Raw genomic sequence first — 19,786 nt, forward strand, 5'->3', positions numbered from 1 at the left:
CTCCTGTTCCTCCTTGCACAAAGGCGAAGGTAGCGGTCCTGCTGCTGGGTTGTTGCCCTCCTACGGCCTCCTCCACGTCTCCTGATGTACTGGCCTGTCTCCTGGTAGCGCCTCCATGCTATGGACACTACACTGACAGACACAGCAAACCTTCTTGCCACAGCTCGCATTGATATGCCATCCTGGATAAGCTGCACTACCTGAGCCACTTGTGTGGGTTGTAGACTCCGCCTCATGCTACTACTAGAGTGAAAGCACCGCCAGCATTCAAAAGTGACCAAAACATCAGCCAGGAAGCATAGGAACTGAGAAGTGATCTGTGGTCACCACCTGCAGAACCACTCCTTTATTGGGGGTGTCTTGCTAATTGCCTATAATTTCCACCTGTTGTCTATCCCATTTGCACAACAGCATGTGAAATTGATTGTCACTCAGTGTTGCTTCCTAAGTGGACAGTTTGATTTCACAGAAGTGTGATTGACTTGGAGTTACATTGTGTTGTTTAAGTGTTCCCTTTATTTTTTTGAGCAGTGTATATTGTGAACCCTCTAGTGTACAGATCAGAATAACCTAACGCCCAGCAGAGTCTGTTATACATTGTTGAAGAGTAAATGCAACTGAGGACTTAATGCATATAAGTGTGCCCGCCTTCTTTTTCTTAATAGCTGTTGAGTAAAAAATATAAGGGAAAAGACGATGGGCACACCTGTGTTGATCTGATTTCAATAAATGGGATTCCTGAATGAATGCAACATCACATTTAGACTGAATCAGATCTAGCCACATTTGAGAGCGCCTAAATGGAGAGTTCAGTCCTCTTACATTGTTGGAGTAAAATTTTAACCCTGCCATGGAGAAATATACAGAGCAAGAATCACTGTCGCATTGGGCAATATCGGAAACCTCACTGATCCTAGACACATATGACATTTACCATATCTAATAGCATAAGTACAAACCGGATTCCAAAAAAGTTGGGACACTATACAAATCGTGAATAAAAACTGAATGCAATGATGTGGAGGTGCCAACTTCTAATATTTTATTCAGAATAGAACATAAATCACGGAACAAAAGTTTAAACTGAGAAAATGTACCATTTTAAGGGAAAAATATGTTGAATCAGAATTTCATGGTGTCAACAAATCCCCAAAAAGTTGGGACAAGGCCATTTTCACCACTGTGTGGCATCTCCCCTTCTTCTTACAACACTCAACGGACGTCTGGGGACTGAGGAGACCAGTTTCTCAAGTTTAGAAATGGGAATGCTCTCCCATTCTTGTCTAATACAGGCCTCTAACTGTTCAATCGTCTTGGGCTTTCTTTGTTGCACCTTCCTCTTTATGTTGCGCCAAATGTTCTCTATAGGTGAAAGATCTGCACTGCAGACTGGCCATTTCAGTACCCGGATCCTTCTCCTACGCAGCCATGATGTTGTGATTGATGCAGAATGTGGTCTGGCATTATCTTGTTGAAAAATGCAGGGTCTTCCCTGAAAGAGATGACGTCTGGATGGGAGCATATGTTGTTCTAGAACCTGAATATATTTTTCTGCATTGATGGTGCCTTTCCAGACATGCAAACTGCCCATGCCACACGCACTCATGCAACCCCATACCATCAGAGATGCAGGCTTCTGAACTGAGCGTTGATAACAACTTGGGTTGTCCTTGTCCTCTTTGGTCCGGATGACATGGCGTCCCAGATTTCCAAAAAGAACTTCGAATCGTGACTCGTCTGACCACAGAACAGTCTTCCATTTTGCCACACTCCATTTTAAATGATCCCTGGCCCAGTGAAAACGCCTGAGCTTGTGGATCTTGCTTAGAAATGGCTTCTTCTTTGCACTGTAGAGTTTCAGCTGGCAACGGCGGATGGCACGGTGGATTGTGTTCACTGACAATGGTTTCTGGAAGTATTCCTGAGCCCATTCTGTGATTTCCTTTACAGTAGCATTCCTGTTTGTGGTGCAGTGTCGTTTAAGGGCCCGGAGATCACGGGCATCCAGTATGGTTTTACGGCCTTGACCCTTACGCACAGAGATTGTTCCAGATTCTCTGAATCTTCGGATGATGTTATGCACAGTTGATGATGATAGATGCAAAGTCTTTGCAATTTTTCGCTGGGTAACACCTTTCTGATATTGCTCCACTATCTTTCTGCGCAACATTGTGGGAATTGGTGATCCTCTACCCATCTTGGCTTCTGAGAGACACTACCACTCTGAGAAGCTCTTTTTATACCCAATCATGTTGCCAATTGACCTAATTAGTGTTAATTGGTCTTCCAGCTCTTCGTTATGCTCAAATTAACTTTTTCCAGCCTCTTATTGCTACTTGTCCCAACTTTTTTGGGATTTGTTGACACCGTGAAAATTGGAATCAACGTATTTTTCCTTTAAAATGATACATTTACTCGGATTAAACGTTTGATCTATCATCTACGTTCTATTACAAATAAAATATTGACATTTGCCATCTCCACATCATTGCATTCAGTTTTTATTCACAATTTGTTTAGTGTCCCAACTTTTTTGGAATCCGGTTTGTAGTATGGAAACAAGAAAGGGCTAATAACCAATGGCGACGAAATTGTCGCGTAGAACAAATAAATGTTGACATATACAGACACTTCATTGAACTACAATAACAGAGTAATGCTAAAATAATGGGACGTCTCCTTAGAGGGGACGAAATCTCCTATATACCAGAAAAAGCAGACTGATAGGGGTGAGAAGAACTGATGTTAAGTTCTTACGTGCTCCATCTGCCCTCCATCCATAAAGATATAGAAGAGAGGGAGTCCGAGTAGTCACACAGTTTCCCATTCCGGGGCACTCCTGTCATAATTTTTCCCACTTTCTTTTCCAGCTCTCGGAAGATTAGAAAGCAGTCCCCACTTGTGTAGAAGAAGCGCCACTTCTTGTGGAGAGGTGCAGGTTGTTTGCTGGCCATTCGCGGAGATCACCAATTTAACAGAGAAACCCCAACGATAGCGGATTTTTGGATCACGAAGAATCTTAGTGATTTGCGCAAATTCTCTCCTTTTAGCCAGCGTGGCTGCAGAAAGATCAGGGAACACCAAGATATCTTTAAAGGAAGCTGTTGGAGTCTGGTTCTGCCTTAGCGCCCTCAGGAACAACTCTTTAATATGATAAAAGTGGATTCGCGCTATCAAGTCACGCGGCAGAGAGGTGTCTAGGCCCTTGAGTTTGGGTATGCGGTGTATCCGGTCAATTATAAGATCCTGTTCTGTGAGATCAGGGATGACTTCTTTCATTAAGCCTTTCAATAGGGCTTCAAGCGCCCCCGAGTCCACCGACTCCGCAATTCCCCTTATTCTCACATTATTGCGCCTGTGGCGATCTTCAAGATCTTGAATCTTATTTTTGATGGCCCCCACCTCCTCTTCTAGCGCTTCATGCGCATCTATTAACGTGTTATGTGACACGGCGAACTCAGCCATCTTGTTCTCCACATGAGAGGTGCGCTCCCCTAGGCCTTGGATTTTGCTCCGCATATCTTTCAACATGCAGGATAGGTCCACTTTAAGCGAGGACCTGAGTGACTCCAACATTACACGCATGGTGCTTTCGGTGAGCGGGAGAGCTGCTGAACTTACATGCAGAAGATCCGCTGGAGTTCCTGGCGCCTCCGCAGGCGAGGACGGAGAGGCAGTTGTTTGCGGCGCCGAGGCGGGAGACCCTGAGGTGCCTGAACTGTTCGGTGAAGGTATAGCGAAAAACTCAGTGAGCTTCTTCGGCACCTGCCTCTTTTTTAGTTTGCCCATCTTGGGAGACCGAGGAGATAAACTTCAGGTAAATAAGCCTCCCTCAAGAGGTCTGTGTGAGCCGCTTAGAGCAGATACGAGCGGAGCTGAAGGATTATGTGGCCACCGCCATCAATATATGTAAAATTGGGCAAGGGGGTAATTTACTTAATATTTTGGTGTTTGTTTTTAAAAAAAAAAATTATTTTTGTTTAATAACTATTTCCTGCCTTAGGGGCTAGAACCTGGTATCTTTCATCCCTTGTCCTATTCACCCTGATAGAGCTCTATCAGGGTGAATAGGACGTCACACTCTCTCTGCTGCTCTGTGCACACAGCAGCAGGGAGCCGACTATGGCAGCCAGGGCTTCAGTAGCATCCTGGCTGCCATAGTAACCGATCGGAGCCCCAGGATTACACTGCTGGGGCTCCGATCGGAACTGCCACCAATGAGGAGGGGGGGGGAACCCTGTGTCCACTGCTACCAATGAAGAGGGGGGGAGGGGACCCTGTGGCCACTGCCACCAATGATTATAATACTTGGGATAGGGGTTGGGGGCGCACTGCGCCACCAATGATTCTACTTTATAATACTGGGGTTGGGGGGGGTTCGGTGCACTGTTCCACCAATGACTATAGTTTATGCCTGAATACAAACGCAAGCTGCGGGGGCCGGCCATATCCCATACCCGTTACCCAGCCTCTATGACTGCGCGCTGCGATCCGCCACTATTAACCCCTCAGGTGCGGCACCTGACGGGTTAATAGCGGCGGATCACAGCGCACAGTCATAGAGGCTGGTGCGGGGTATGGGATATGGCCGGCCCCCGCAGCTTGCGTTTGTATTCAGGCATAAACTATATTTATTGGTGGTGCAGTGTCGACAGCCCCTCCCCTCCTCCTCCCTGCTATCAGCCCATTGGCAGCGGCACAGGGGGGAGGTACTGCCTCCTTCTCCCCTGTGCTGTTGAGAAGAAAATGGCACGCGCTGACAGCAGCGCGTGCCATGTCAGTTCCTCGTGTGTGAGAGGCAGGGCAACGGAGGGTCTAGGCGCAATAGGCGACAAGACTACAAAGTCTTGTCGCCATTTAGCAATTCTAAGTCGCATTGGCGACCATTTTGGTCGCCATCTGGAGCCCTGTGTTAATTTTTAGCCAATGTTCACTTTTTTAACACTATAGTGAATTTTTATACTACAGTTTTTGCATGATCTGTGTGCGTGCTGCAGAGCACCGATCAGTAGTGTGCTCATTTACATCTGCACATTTTTGAGTTTTTATTTCTATTTTTTTGTGTGAAAAAAGACCTGCAGTTAGTGGTAGTTAGTTTTATATATACAGTATTTTTCGCTTTATAAGACACACCTGATAAGATGCACCTAGGTTTTTGAGGAAGAAAATAATAAGAAAAATTTGAACCAAAAGGTGTGCTTTTGGTGGGTTTTGAACTAATGGTGGTCTGAGGATGACACTATTATGGGGGTTCTGTGGATGACACGGTTATGGAGGGGATCTGTGGATGACGCACTGTTATGGGGGCATCTGTGGATGACACATTGTTATGGGGGCATCTGTGGATGACACACTGATATGGGGGGAACTGTGGATGATGCACTTTTATGGGGGCATCTGTGGATGACACACTGTTATGGGGTATTTGTGGATGACACTGTTATGGGGGATTTGTGGATGACACTGTTATGGGGGATCTGTAGATGACACACTGATATGGGGGGAGCTGTGGATGACACTGTTATGGGGGATCTGTAGATATTACTGGATCTGTGGATGACACATATATAGCATCTCATACTGGTCCCCTCTGTGTCTTCTTATGTCCCTGTGTAAATAGTGACCCCCCCATTACACCAGGCCCCGCTCACAGCAGTCTTCACATGTAAAGTCTATTAATGTAATCTTCAAGCAGTGGCTCTGCTCTGTTAAACTACCTTAATCATCTGTAGTAGTACTCACTACAAAAGCAGCGGGCAGGCCAGAAGTGCTACATCACTCATTCACGCTCCTGCTCCGCCAGCTTCATTAATGAAGTGGGAGGAGCATGACCGAGTGAGTGACGTTATGCTGCTTGCCTGCCTGCTAGTTTGATAGTGAGTACTACTACAGATGATTACGGTAGTTTATCAAAACAAAGTCACTGGTTGAGGATTACATGGCTAGTCTAGACTTTACATATGAAGACTGCTATGAGCGGGCCCGATGTAATGGAGTACAGTGACTGCACCGGGCCTCGCCGCGAGTGCAACAGCAGTTGCCGGACTGCAGCCCCTCCTCCCACCCCGCATGATAGAGCTTAACTGTAACTGATACATCGCAGGCCGCACTGTGCAGCATAACAGCCGGCGATGTATCAGTGTCAGCAATGTAAAAATTGCACCATTCGCTTTATAAGACGCACTGCCATTTTGGCACCACATACACACCCCTCACACTAAATAAAGGTTTCCACATTTCACATGTCACACCCCAATAAAATAAAAATGGCCCGTCCATCCCAACGAGTATACTCAGCTGAAGAGGCATACGCCATGCTTGCTTCCGATACTGAGTCTGCCAGTGAGGGAGAAGAGGATGCCACTTTCCTCTACTCCTCTACCCCCTCATCATCATCATTCGCTGATGAGGGACCCTCTAGAAGGCGCCCCAGGGTAGCAGCGGAGACCGCCCCCCAGAGTGATCCCACATGGACCACACCCCCTGATTATTATTAGCCCCAAATTCCGGATTTTGAGGGCAGGTCCATAATACAGATAGATTGTGTGGGCTTCACTGAGCTAGATTTTTTCAAAATCTTCTTCTCTAAAGATTTTGTAAATTTAATGGTGGCCCAAACCAATTTATACGCCCAACAATTTATTGATCATAACCCTAAATCGCCATATGCTAGACCCCCCAGTAAGTGCAGCAGAGATGATGAAGTTTTGGGGACTCGTGCTGAATATGGGCGTTGTTTTTAAAAAAAAACTAATGTTAGAGAATATTGGAGTTCGGACATTTTCTACCAGACTCACATTTTTGCAGATGACACTAAACTGTGTAAAGTAATAACACTGAAGAGGACAATATACAGCTACAGATGGATCTGGATAGATTGGAGCCTTGGGCAGAGAAGAGGCAGATGAGGTTTAACACTGACAAATGTAAGGCTATGCACATGGGAAGGGAAATCACCGTACATACTAAATGGTAAAACACTCGGTAACACTGACATGGAAAAGGACCTAGGAAGTTTAATAAACAGCAAACTAAGCTGCAAAAACCAGTGACAGGCAGCTGCTGCCAAGGCCAATAAGATAATGGGTTGCATCAAAAGGGGCACAGATATCCGTGATAAGAACATAGTCTTGCCAGTTTGCAAATCACTAGTCAGACCACACATGGAGTACTGTGTACAGTTCTGGGCTCCTGTGAACAAGGCAGACATAGCAGAGCTGGAGAGGGTTCAGAGGAGGGCAACTAAAGTAATAACTGGAATGGGGCAAAAACAGTACCCTGAAAGATTATCAACATTAGGGTTACTGACTTTAGAAAAAAGACGACTAAGGGGAGATCTAATTACTATGTATAAATATATCAGGGGTCAGTACAGAGATCTCTCCCATCATCTATTTATCCCCAGCACTGTGACTGTGAAGAGGGGACATCCTCTGCGCCTCGAGGAAAGAAGGTTTGTACACAAACATAGAAGAGGATTCTTTACGGTAAGAGCAGTGAGACTATGGAACTCTCTGCCTGAGGAGGTGGTGATGGTAAATTCACTAAAAGAGTTCAAGAGAGGCCTGGATGTATTTCTGTAGTGTAATAATATTACAGGCTATAGCTACTAGAGAGGGGTCGTTGATCCAGGGAGTTATTCTGATTGTCTGTTTGGAGTCGGGAAGGAATTTTTCCCCCTCAAGTGGGGAAAATTGGCTTCTACCTCACATTTTTTTTTTGCCTTCCTCTGAATCAACTTGGAGGATAACAGGCCGAACTGGATAGACAAATGTCTTTTTTCGGCCTTATATACTATGTTACTCCAATTTACAGTAAGACCATGACCCGGAAACGATTTGAGTCAATTAGGAAATACTTACACTATAATGACATGCACAGTGCCCACCCCAAAACGACCCAACATTTGACCGTCTGTTCAAGGTTAGGTCCGTCATTGACCACTTTAACACCAAGTTTGCTGAGGTGTACAACCCTGATAAAAATGTTAGTGTAGATGAATCCCTATTACTTTTCAAAGGGAGGATTAGATTCCGCCAGTACCTGCCTAGCAAACGGGCAAGGTATGGCATAAAAATATACAAACTTTGTGAGAGTAGCTCCGGGTACACACACAAGTTACGCATTTACGAAGGGAAAGATTCCCGGATAGAACCCCCAGAATGCCCCCCAATCCTAGGAATTAGTGGGAAGATCGTGTGGGACTTACTGCACCCACTGCTGGATAAGGGTTACCACCTCTATGTGGATAACTATTATACCAGCATACCCCTATTCATGTCCCTAACTGCCAGAGGTACTGTGACTTGTGGCACGGAGTGTAAAAATCAGAGAGGCCTCCCTAGATCCCTGGTAGGGCAACAACTGAGAAAGGGTAAAGTAGGGCTCTCCTCCATGAGAACATGCTGGTCGTTAAGTACAAGGACAAGAGGGATGTCCTTGTACTGACCACCATTCACACTAACACCAGCTCCCCTGCTCCTGTACGAGGTACCACAACCACTACCCCCAAACCAGTTTGTATCCTGGACTACAACAGGCACATTGGAGGGGTGGATCTTTCAGATCAACTTATGAAGCCCTACAGTGCCACCCGAAAAACGAAAGTGTAGTACAAAAAGCTGGCCGTACACATTGTACAGATGGCAATGTGCAATGCATAAGTGCTATTTCAATCTGCAGGCCACACAGGAACTTTCCTTCAGTTCCAAGAGGTGGCTATGAAGGCCCTCATTTTTCAAAGCCAGGCCGGGGAGGGTCCCAGTACTTCTGGAAGTCATGGTGCCCGTGTTGTACCAGGGCAACATTTTCCAGGTCAATTCCCCCAGACAGCAAGGAAGGGAAGGACTCAAAAAAGATGCAGGGTGTCTTACAAAAGGGGGATAAGAAAATACACCATTTACCACTGCGAAACCTTCCCTGAAAAACCTGGCCTGTGCATGCAGGAGTGTTTTAAAATCCATGGAGTATTAATTTTATTTCTTCCATGATGTACCCTGTAGTTTTAGCACCTTATATCTCTGATTTAGTCCGCATAGCTCCACTTTTCACCAACCACTACATATTCATTTCTGTGAAACACTTGTTAGGTCAAAAGTGCCCTTTCCACCCCTTAAAATGTTCGTACGGGGGTGCTCTTTCCAAAATGGGGTCAGTTCTTGGGGTTTTTAATTTGTGGGGACCTCAGGAATTTTTTTAATGCGACATGGCACCTAAAATCCATGTCTGCTAATTCAGGCCAGCCAAATTCACATTTAGCTGTTTGACTGCTGTGCGCCCATACAGCAGGCTAAAAGCACATATGGGGTGTTTCCTGAATTGGGAGAAAATGGGGAACACATACTGGTGTGTATTTTCTCCTTTAGCCCCTTGTAAAAGTGAAAATTCGGGGTCTGCTAGTAATTTTTATTTTCACAGATGTGTGCTTTGAAATCCTTTAACAAGTGTTTCTGCCTTCTGTGAGACACCTGTTTGCTGAAAGGTACCCTTTCTACAACTTAAAACGTTCGTACGGGGGTGCTCTTTCCAAAATGGGGTCACTTCTTGGGGTTTTTAATTTCTGGGGACCTCAGGAATCTTTTAAATGCGACATGGCACCTAAAATCAATGTCTGCCAATTCAGGTTAGCAAAATCCATATTTTGCTGTTTGACTCTAGAGCCCTTCTGTGCGCCCATACATCATTTTTTGAGCATATATGGGGTGTTGCCGTATTCGGGGGGAAATGGGGAAAAAAATGTGGGGTGCATTTTGTCCTGTTACCCCTTGTGAAAGTGAAAAATGTGGGTGTAAGGCCTCATGCACACGACCGTATTTTTTTGCGGTCCGCAAAACGGGGTTCCGTTTTTCCGTGATCCGTGACCGTTTTTTCGTCGTGGGTCTTCCTTGATTTTTGGAGGATCCACGGACATGAAAAAAAAAGTCGTTTTGGTGTCCGCCTGGCCGTGCGGAGCCAAACGGATCCGTCCTGAATTACAATGCAAGTCAATGGGGACGGATCCGTTTGACGTTGGCACAATATGGTGCAATTTCAAACGGATCCGTCCCCATTGACTTTCAATGTAAAGTCAGAAGTTAATATACCATCGATCGGAGTTTTCTCCAATCCGATGGTATATTTTAACTTGAAGCGTCCCCATCACCATGGGAACGCCTCTATGTTAGAATATACTGTCGGATTTGAGTTACATCGTGAAACTCAAATCCGACAGTATATTCTAACACAGATGCGTTCCCATGGTGATGGGGACGCTTCAGGTTAGAATATACTAAAAGAACTGTGTACATGACTGCCCCCTGCTGCCTGGCAGGTGCTGGCAGGCAGCAGGGGGCAGCCCCCCCCCCTGTAGTTAACACATGTGTGGCCGGCCCCCCCTCCCTCCCCTGTAGTTAACTCATTGGTGGCCAGTGGGCCCCCCCCTCCCCTGTAGTTAACTCATTGGTGGCCAGTGCGGCCGGTCCCCCTCCCTCCCCTGTAGTTAACTCGTTGGTGGCCAGTGGGCCCCCCCTCCCCTGTAGTTAACTCGTTGGTGGCCAGTGGGCCTTCTCCCCTCCCTCCCCCTCCTAATTAAAATCTCCCCCCTATCATTGGTGGCAGCGGAGTGTACCGATCGGAGTCCCAGTTTTATCGCTGGGGCTCCGATCGGTAACCATGGCAACCAGGACGCTACTGCAGTCTCGGTTGCCATGGTTACTTAGCAATTTGTAGAACCATTATACTTACCTGCGAGCTGCGATCTCTGCGTCCGGCCGGGAGCTCCTCCTACTGGTAAGTGACAAGTCCGGCCGGGAGCTCCTCCTACTGGTAAGTGACAGGTCATGTCACTTACCAGTAGGAGGAGCTCCCGGCCGGACCTGTCACTTACCAGTAGGAGGAGCTCCCGGCCGGACGCAGAGATCGCAGCTCGCAGGTAAGTATAATATTTCTACAAATTGCTAAGTAACCATGGCAACCGGGACTGCAGTAGCGTCCTGGTTGCCATGGTTACCGATCGGAGCCCCAGCGATTAAACTGGGACTCCGATCGGTACACTCCGCTGCCACCAATGATAGGGGGGAGATTTTAATTAGGAGGGGGAGGGAGGGGAGAAGGCCCACTGGCCACCAACGAGTTAACTACAGGGGAGGGAGGGGAGAAGGCCCACTGGCCACCAACGAGTTAACTACAGGGGAGGGAGGGGGGGGCCCACTGGCCACCAACGAGTTAACAACAGGGGAGGGAGGGGGGCCGGCCGCACTGGCCACCAATGAGTTAACTACAGGGGAGGGGGGGGCCCACTGGCCACCAATGAATTAACTACAGGGGAGGGAGGGGGGGGCCAGCCACACTGGCCACCAATGTGTTAACTACAGGGGGGGGGGGGCTGCTGCCTGGCAGCACCTGCCAGGCAGCAGGGGGCAGTCATGTACACAGTTCTTTTAGTATATTCTAACCTGAAGCGTCCCCATCACCATGGGAACGCCTCTGTGTTAGAATATACTGTCGGATTTGAGTTTCACGATGTAACTCAAATCCGACAGTATATTCTAACATAGAGGCGTTCCCATGGTGATGGGGAAGCTTCAAGTTAAAATATACCATCGGATTGGAGAAAACTCCGATCCGATGGTATATTAACTCCTGACTTTACATTGAAAGTCAATGGGGGACGGATCCGTTTGAAATTGCACCATATTGTGTCAACGTCAAACGGATCCGTCCCCATTGACTTGCATTGTAATTCAGGACGGATCCGTTTGGCTCCGCACGGCCAGGCGGACACCAAAATGACTTTTTTTTCATGTCCGTGGATCCTCCAAAAATCAAGGAAGACCCACGGACGAAAAAACAGTCACGGATCACGGGAAAACGGAACCCCGTTTTGCGGACCGCAAAAAAATACGGTCGTGTGCATGAGGCCTAATACAGACGGATCCAAAGATCCGTCTGCATAAAAGCTTTTTCAGATCTAAGTTTTCACTTCGTGAAAACTCAGATCCGACAGTATATTCTAACACAGAAGCGTTCCCATGGTGATGGGGACGCTTCTAGTTAGAATACACTACAAACTGTGTACAAGACTGCCCCCTGCTGCCTGGCAGCACCCGATCTCTTACAGGGGGCCGTGATCAGCACAATTAACCCCTTCAGGTGCGGCACCTGAAGGGGTTAATTGTACTATCATATCCCCCTGTAAGAGATCAGGGCTGCCAGGCAGCAGGGGGCAGACCCTCCCCCCCCTCCCCAGTTTGAATATCATTGGTGGCCAGTGCGGCCCCCCCCCCCTCTATTGTAATAATAGGTTGGTGGCCAGTGCGGCCCCCCCCCTCCCTCTATTGTAATAATTCGTTGGTGGCACATTGTGCGCCCCCCCCTCCCTCCCTCTATTGTAATAATTCGTTGGTGGCACAGTGTGCGCCCCCCATCGGCCCCCTCTCCCTCTATAGCATTAACAACATTGGTGGCCAGTGTGCGGCCTCCCATCTCCCCCCCCCCCATCATTGGTGGCAGCGGAGTTCCGATCGGAGTCCCAGTTTAATCGCTGGGGCTCCGATCGGTAACCATTGCAACCAGGACGCTACTACAGTCCTGGTTGCCATGGTTACTTAGCAATAGTACAATAGTAGAAGATTCAGTTCGTGTCCGGCTGGGAGCTCCACCTACTGGTAAGTGACAGGTCTGTGCGGCGCATTGCTAAATGAACTGTCACTTACCAGTAGGAGGAGCTCCCGTACCGGACACAGACATCGCAGCTCCCAGGTAAGTATGAATCTTTTACTATTCTACTATTGCTAGTAACCCGCTGCCACCAATGATCGGGGGGGGGGGGGGGGGAGATGGGAGGCCGCACACTGGCCACCAATGTTGTTAATGCTATAGAGGGAGGGGGGGCCAATGGGGGGCGCACACTGTGCCACCAACGATTTATTACAATAGAGGGAGGAAGGGGGGGGCGCACACTGTGCCACCAACGATTTATTACAATAGAGGGAGGAAGGGGGGGGGCGCACACTGTGCCACCAATGATTTATTACAATAGAGGGAGGAAGGGGGGGGCGCACACTGTGCCACCAACGAATTATTACAATAGAGGGAGGAAGGGGGGGGGGGCGGGGGGGCGCACACTGTGCCACCAACGAATTATTACAATAGAGGGAGGAAGGGGGGGGGGGGCCGCACTGGCCACCAATGATATTCAAACTGGGGAGGGGTCTGCCCCCTGCTGCCTGGCAGCCCTGATCTCTTACAGGGGGATATGATAGTACAATTAACCCCTTCAGGTGCGGCACCTGAGGGGTTAATTGTGCTGATCACGGCCCCCTGTAAGAGATCGGATGCTGCTAGGCAGCAGGGGGCATTCATGTAAACAGTTTGTAGTATATTCTAACTAGAAGCGTCCCCATCACCATGGGAACGCCTCTGTGTTAGAATATACTGTCGGAAATGAGGTTTCACGATCTAACTCATATCCGACAGTATATTCTAACATAGAGGCGTTCCCATGGTGATGGGGACGCTTCAAGTTAAAATATACCATCGGATTGGAGAAAACTCCGATCCGATGGTAAAAAAGGGACTCCAGACTTTACATTGAAAGTCAATGGGGACGGATCCGTTTGAAATGGCACCATATTGTGTCAACGTCAAACGGATCCGTCCCCATTGACTTGCATTGTAATTCAGGACGGATCCGTTTGGCTCCGCACGGCCAGGCGGACACCAAAACGACTTTTTTTTCATGTCCGTGGATCCTCCAAAAATCAAGGAAGACCCACGGACGAAAAAACAGTCACGGATCACGGACCTACGGACCCCGTTTTTGCGGACCGTGAAAAAAAACTTCCGTGTGCATGAGGCCTCATTCTGTGAAACGCCTGATAGGTAAAAGTGCTCACTACAATCTTTGAAATATTCCTTGAGGGGTTTAGTTTCTGGAATGGGGTCACTTTTTGGGGGTTTCCACTGTAGGGCCACCTCAGGGTGTCTTCATATGCGACATAGCTCCCAATTACCATTCCAGCTAAATCCGCTCTCCAAAAGCCATATGGTGCTCCTTCCACTCTAAAGCCCGCTGTGCGCCCATACATCATTTTTTGAGCACATATGGGGAGCTGCCGTATTCGGGGGGAAATGGGGACCAACGTTATGGGCATTGCCACGTGCAAAAACGTCCGTACTATTAAAATATAAAAAAAACTTATCCCATACGGTGAATGGCCTAATGGAAAATAAATAAAAATGTCCAACTCTCCATTTTTTCATCACTTTACCTCCCAAGAAAATAAAAAAATTAAAAGTGATAAAAAAGTCATACACACCCTAAAATTGTATTGTGCATGCAGTATTTCTTTTCCATCTAAAAAAACGGATCTCAGATGGAAATGGCTCAAACGGATGCCAAATGTTAATAACGGATGCACAGGATCCGTTTTTTTCTATATTTTTCTGTTCTTTTGACAGTTTAGAAGAACGGAAAAATAACAGTGATGTGAACTCTCCCTTAAGCCTCATGCACATGACTGTATGTATTTTGCGGTCTGCAAAACATGGATCTGCAAACAATATGGATGACATCCGTGTGCATTCCATATTTTGCAGAACAGCTGGCCCCTAATAGAACAGTACTATCCTTGTCCATAATGAGGACAATAATAGGACACGTTCTATTTTTTGGCAGAAAGGACATATGGAAACGGAATGCACACAAAGTAATTTCCGCTTGGTTTTTCATGGTTGTTAATTTATGTTGTTTTTGCAGAGAGGAATGAGACCCATTAGAGCAGGTTGCTTGCACTCTGTTTTTATCAGCGCTGGGGTCCTGGGTTCATATCCGACCAATGTTAACATCTGCATGGATTTTGTATGTTCTCCCTGTGTCTGCATGGGTTTCTTACATGTACTCCAATCTCCTTCTAAACTCTAAAGGCATACTGCTAGGGAACTTATATTGTGAGCTCCATTGAAGACAGCGAGTGATGATGATGTCTGTAAAGCGCCGTGGAATATGTCAGCAGTAGAGTTGAGCGAACCCGAACTGTAAATTTACGTAAAAGTTCGGGTTCGGCGATTTTTATGGCGCTTTTTGAAAGGCTGCAAAGCAGCCAATCAACAAGCATCATACTACTTGCCCCAAGAGGCCATCACAGCCATGCCTACTATTAGCATGGCTGTGATTGGCCAACTGCAGCATGTGACCCAGCCTCTATTTAAGCTGGAGTCACGTAGCGCCGCCCGTCACTCTGCTCGGATTAGTGTAGGGATAGGCTGCAGCTGCTGTGAGGGAGAGATCAGGGAGGAATCTTATGAAGAACTGCTTCTTTACTCAGCGATCTACAGCAAATGTGTTCAGTGCACAATTGTTTTAAGCCTGCCATGAGCCAACTACTACTGAAAACGAACTTTTTTTCCTTCAGTTAGTCAATACATAATCGGCAGCCATTTTATGCAACGACAGTGCACCAGCACAGGATATCTGCATGTCTGCAAGTCCAGAAATACTGCTTTGAGACATTGGGGTTAAAAAAGCCCTCTGTTTCATATAGTGCACATCTAGGATTATCGCTGCATAAGTGACTGTTCAATTTAGGCCAGAAATACGGCTTTCTCATACTGGGGTGAAAAAAACCCCATCTGTTTCATATACTGCACATCTAGGATTATAGGTGCATAAGTGAGTGTCACATTTAGGCCAGAAATACGGCTTTGGCATACTGGGGCATACTGGGTGAAACAAACCCCTCTGTTTCATATAGTGCACATCTAGGATTGGACATAATGGACTGTTCATTTTAGGCCAGAAATACGGCTTTCGCATACCGAGGTGGAAAAAACACTGTGTTTTATATACTGCACATTTGTGATTATAAGTTACTGTGCATAAGTTACTGTGAAATTTAGGCCACAAATACGGCTTTTGCTTACTGGGGTTGAAAAAAACCTCTGATATACTGCACATCTGGGATTAGAGGTACATAAGTTACTGTGAAATTTAGTCCACAAATACCGCTGTCATATAGAGTTTAAATATTTTTTTTTTTAGTGCAATACCCTACATCAGGGTTTTTATTGGCAGATAATTATTTTTAACAGACTCAACCACTTTTTACTTTGCTTGGTGAACGCTAACTATGAGGCAAACATCTAATAAGGGACGCGGTCATGGTCGTGGTGGTGGTGTTGGTGGAGCCTCTGGTGCAGGGAGAGGACGTGGCCGTTCTGCCACAGCTACACGTCCTACTAAACCTACTACCTCAGGTCCCAGTAGCCGCCAGAATCTACAGCGATATTTGGTCGGGCCTAATGCCGTTCTAAGGATGGTAAGGCCTGAGCAAGTACAGGCGCTAGTCGATTGGGTGGCCGACAGTGGATCCAGCAGGTTCACATTATCTCCTACCCAGTCTTCTGCAGAAAGCGCACAGGTGGCGCCTGAAACCCATGCTCATCAGTCTGTCACATCACCCCCGTGCATATCGGGGAACCTGTCTAAGCCTCAAGTCATGCAGCAGTCTCTTATGCTGTTTGAAGACTCTGCTGGCAGGGTTTCCCAAGGGCATCCACCTAGCCCTTCCCTAGGGGTGGAAGACATAGAATGCACTGACGCACAACCACTTATGTTTCCTGATGAGGACATGGGAATACCACCTCAGCACGTCTCTGATGATGACGAAACATAGGTGCCAACTGCTGCGTCTTTCTGCAGTGTGCAGACCGAAAAGGAAGACTGGGTGGAAGATGATGCATGGAATGAAGGTCGTGCCACTAGACCCCACATGGAATGAAGGTCGTGCCACTGACTTTCAGAGTTCGGAGGAAGAGGCAGTGGTGAGACCGAGCCAACAGTGTAGCAAAAGAGGGAGCAGGGTGCAAAAGCAGAGCAGCCATCGCCAAAACAGTTTGCCTGCTACTGGCCACCGTCACCAGGGACCGAGCACACTAAAGGCAGCTTCAAAGAGTTCCCTGGCATGGCACTTCTTCACACAATGTGCTGACGACAAGACCCGAGTGGTTTGCACGCTGTGCCATCAAAGCCTGAAGCGAGGCATTAACGTTCTGAACCTTAGCACAACCTGCATGACCAGGCATCTACATGCGAGACACGGGCTGCAGTGGAGTAAGCACCTTCAAAACCATGAAAGGTCTCAGGCCCCTCCTGCTCCCTCTTCTGCTGCTGCCTCGGCCTCTTCCTCCGCCTCTGGAGGAACGTTGGCACCTGCCGCCTAGCAAACAGAGGATGTGCCACCAACACCACCACCTTCGTCACCAAGCATCTCCACCATGTCACACGGAAGCGTTCAGCTCTCCATCTCACAAACCTTGGAGAGAAAGCGTAAATTCCCACCTAGCCACCCTCGATCCCTGGCCCTGAATGCCAGCATTTCTAAACTACTGGCCTTTGAAATGCTGTCATTCAGGCTGGTGGAGACGGACAGCTTCAAATAGCTCATGTCGCTTGCTGTCCCACAGTACGTCGTTCCCAGCCGCCACTACTTCTCCAGGAGAGCCGTGCCCTCCCTGCACAACCAAGTATCGGATAAAATCAAGTGTGTACTGCGCAATGCCATCTGTGGCAAGGTCCACCTAACCACAGATACGTGGACCAGTAAGCACGGCCAGGGACGCTATATCTCCTTAACTGCACACTGGGTAAATGTAGTGGCGGCTGGGCCCCAGGCGGAGAGCTGTTTGGCGCACGTCCTTCCGCCGCCAAGGATTTCAGGGCATCATTCTTTGCCTCCTGTTGCCTCCTCTTCCTACTCGGCTTCCTCCTCCTCCTCTTCTTCCACCTCCTCATCCGGTCAGCGACAGACCTTCACCACCAACTTCAGCACAGCCAGGGGTAAACGTCAGCAGGCCGTTCTGAAACTGATGTGTTTTGGGGACAGGCCCCACACCGCGCAGGAGTTGTGGCGGGGTATAGAACAACAGACCAACAGGTGGTTGCTGCCGGTGAGCCTCAAGCCCGGCCTGGTGGTGTGCGATAATGGGCGAAATCTCGTTGCAGCTCTGGGACTAGCCGGTTTGACGCACATCCCTTGCCTGGCGCATGTGCTGAATTTGGTGGTGCAGAAATTCATTCACAACTACCCCGACATGTCTGAGCTGCTGCATAAAGTGTGGGCCGTCTGTGCGCACTTCCGGCGTTCTCATCCTGCTGCCGCTCGGCTGTCCCGCTCAGCGCCTCATATGCGACGTGCCCACCAGGTGGAACTCCACCTTGCACATGCTGGAGAGACTGTGCGAGCAGCAGCAGGCCATAGTGGAATTTCAGCTGCAGCAAGCACGGGTGAATGGCACTGCGGAACAGCACCACTTCACCACCAATGACTGGGCCTCCATGCGAGACCTGTGTGCCCTCTTGCGCTGTTTCGAGTACTCCACCAACATGGCCAGTGGCGATGACGCCGTTATCAGCGTTACAATACCACTTCTATGTCTCCTTGAGAAAACACTTAGGGCGATGATGGAAGAGGATGTGGCCCAGGACGAGGAGGAGGAAGAGGGGTCATTTCTAACACTTTCAGGCCAGTCTTTTAGAAGTGGCTCAGAGGGAGTTTTTTTGCAACAGCAGAGGCCAGGTACAAATTTGGCCAGCCAGGGCCCACTACTGGAGGACGAGGAGGATGAGGATAAAGCATGTTCACAGCGGGGTGGCACCCAACGCAGCTCGGGCCCATCACTCGTGCGTGGCTGGGGGGATACGGAGGACGCAGACGATACGCCTCCCACAGAGGACAGCTTGTCCTTACCTCTGGGCATCCTGGCACACATGAGTGACTACATGCTGCAGTGCCTGCGCAACGACAGCAGAGTTGCCCACATTTTAACAAGTGCTGACTACTGGGTGGCCACCCTGCTGGATCCCCATTACAAAGACAATGTGCCGTCCTTAATTCCCTCACTGGAGCGTGATCGGAAGATGCGCGACTACAGGCGCACGCTGGTAGACGCGCTCCTGAGAGCATTCCCGACTGACGCCGGGGGACAAGTGGAAGCACAAGGCGAAGGTAGGGGAGGAGGAAGAGGTCGCCAACGCAGCTGTGTCAGCGCCAGCACCTCAGAAGGCAGGATTAGCATGGCCGACATGTGGAAAAGCTTTGTCACCTCGGCGCAACAACCGGCCCCAACTGCTGATATGGAGCGTGTTAGCAGGAGGCAGCATTTGAACAACATGGTGGAACAGTACCTGTGCACACGACTACACGTACTGACTGATGGTTCTGCCCCATTCAACTTCTGGATCTCCAAATTGTCCACATGGCCAGAGCTTGCCCTGTATGCCTTGGAGGTGCTGGCCTGCCCTGCAGCCAGTGTACTCTCTGAACGTGTATTTAGCATGGCAGGAGGCGTCATTACAGACAGACGCAGCCGCCTGTCCACAGCCAAGGTGGACAAGCTCACGTTCATTAAAATGAACCAGGCCTGGATCCCACAAGTGCACTTATTCCTTTTTTTTATATATATATATGTCCCAATATTTTGGGGGATACCCCTATGTAATAATGCAAAATACACACATCTGTGTTGGCTACCTATTCCTCCTTCGCTGCCGCTTCCACCTAGACCGCCACATGAGCCTACACCGCCACATCCACCCATTCACCGCCTCCTCAACCTCTTCCTCCTACATCATTCCTAATTTTTATTTTTTTTATCTTTTTTTTAATTAATTTCCCTATCCACATTTGTTTACAGAGCATTTGCCATGCTCTTAAGCACATTTTGCTGCCTTTTGCAGCCCTCTAGCTCTTTCCAGGGCTATTTTAGAGCCATTTTAGTGGCCAAAAGTTCGGGTCCCCATTGACTTTGT

The sequence above is a fragment of the Bufo bufo genome, chromosome 6 (assembly GCF_905171765.1).
Source record: "Bufo bufo chromosome 6, aBufBuf1.1, whole genome shotgun sequence".
NCBI classification, from domain to species: domain Eukaryota; kingdom Metazoa; phylum Chordata; class Amphibia; order Anura; family Bufonidae; genus Bufo; species Bufo bufo.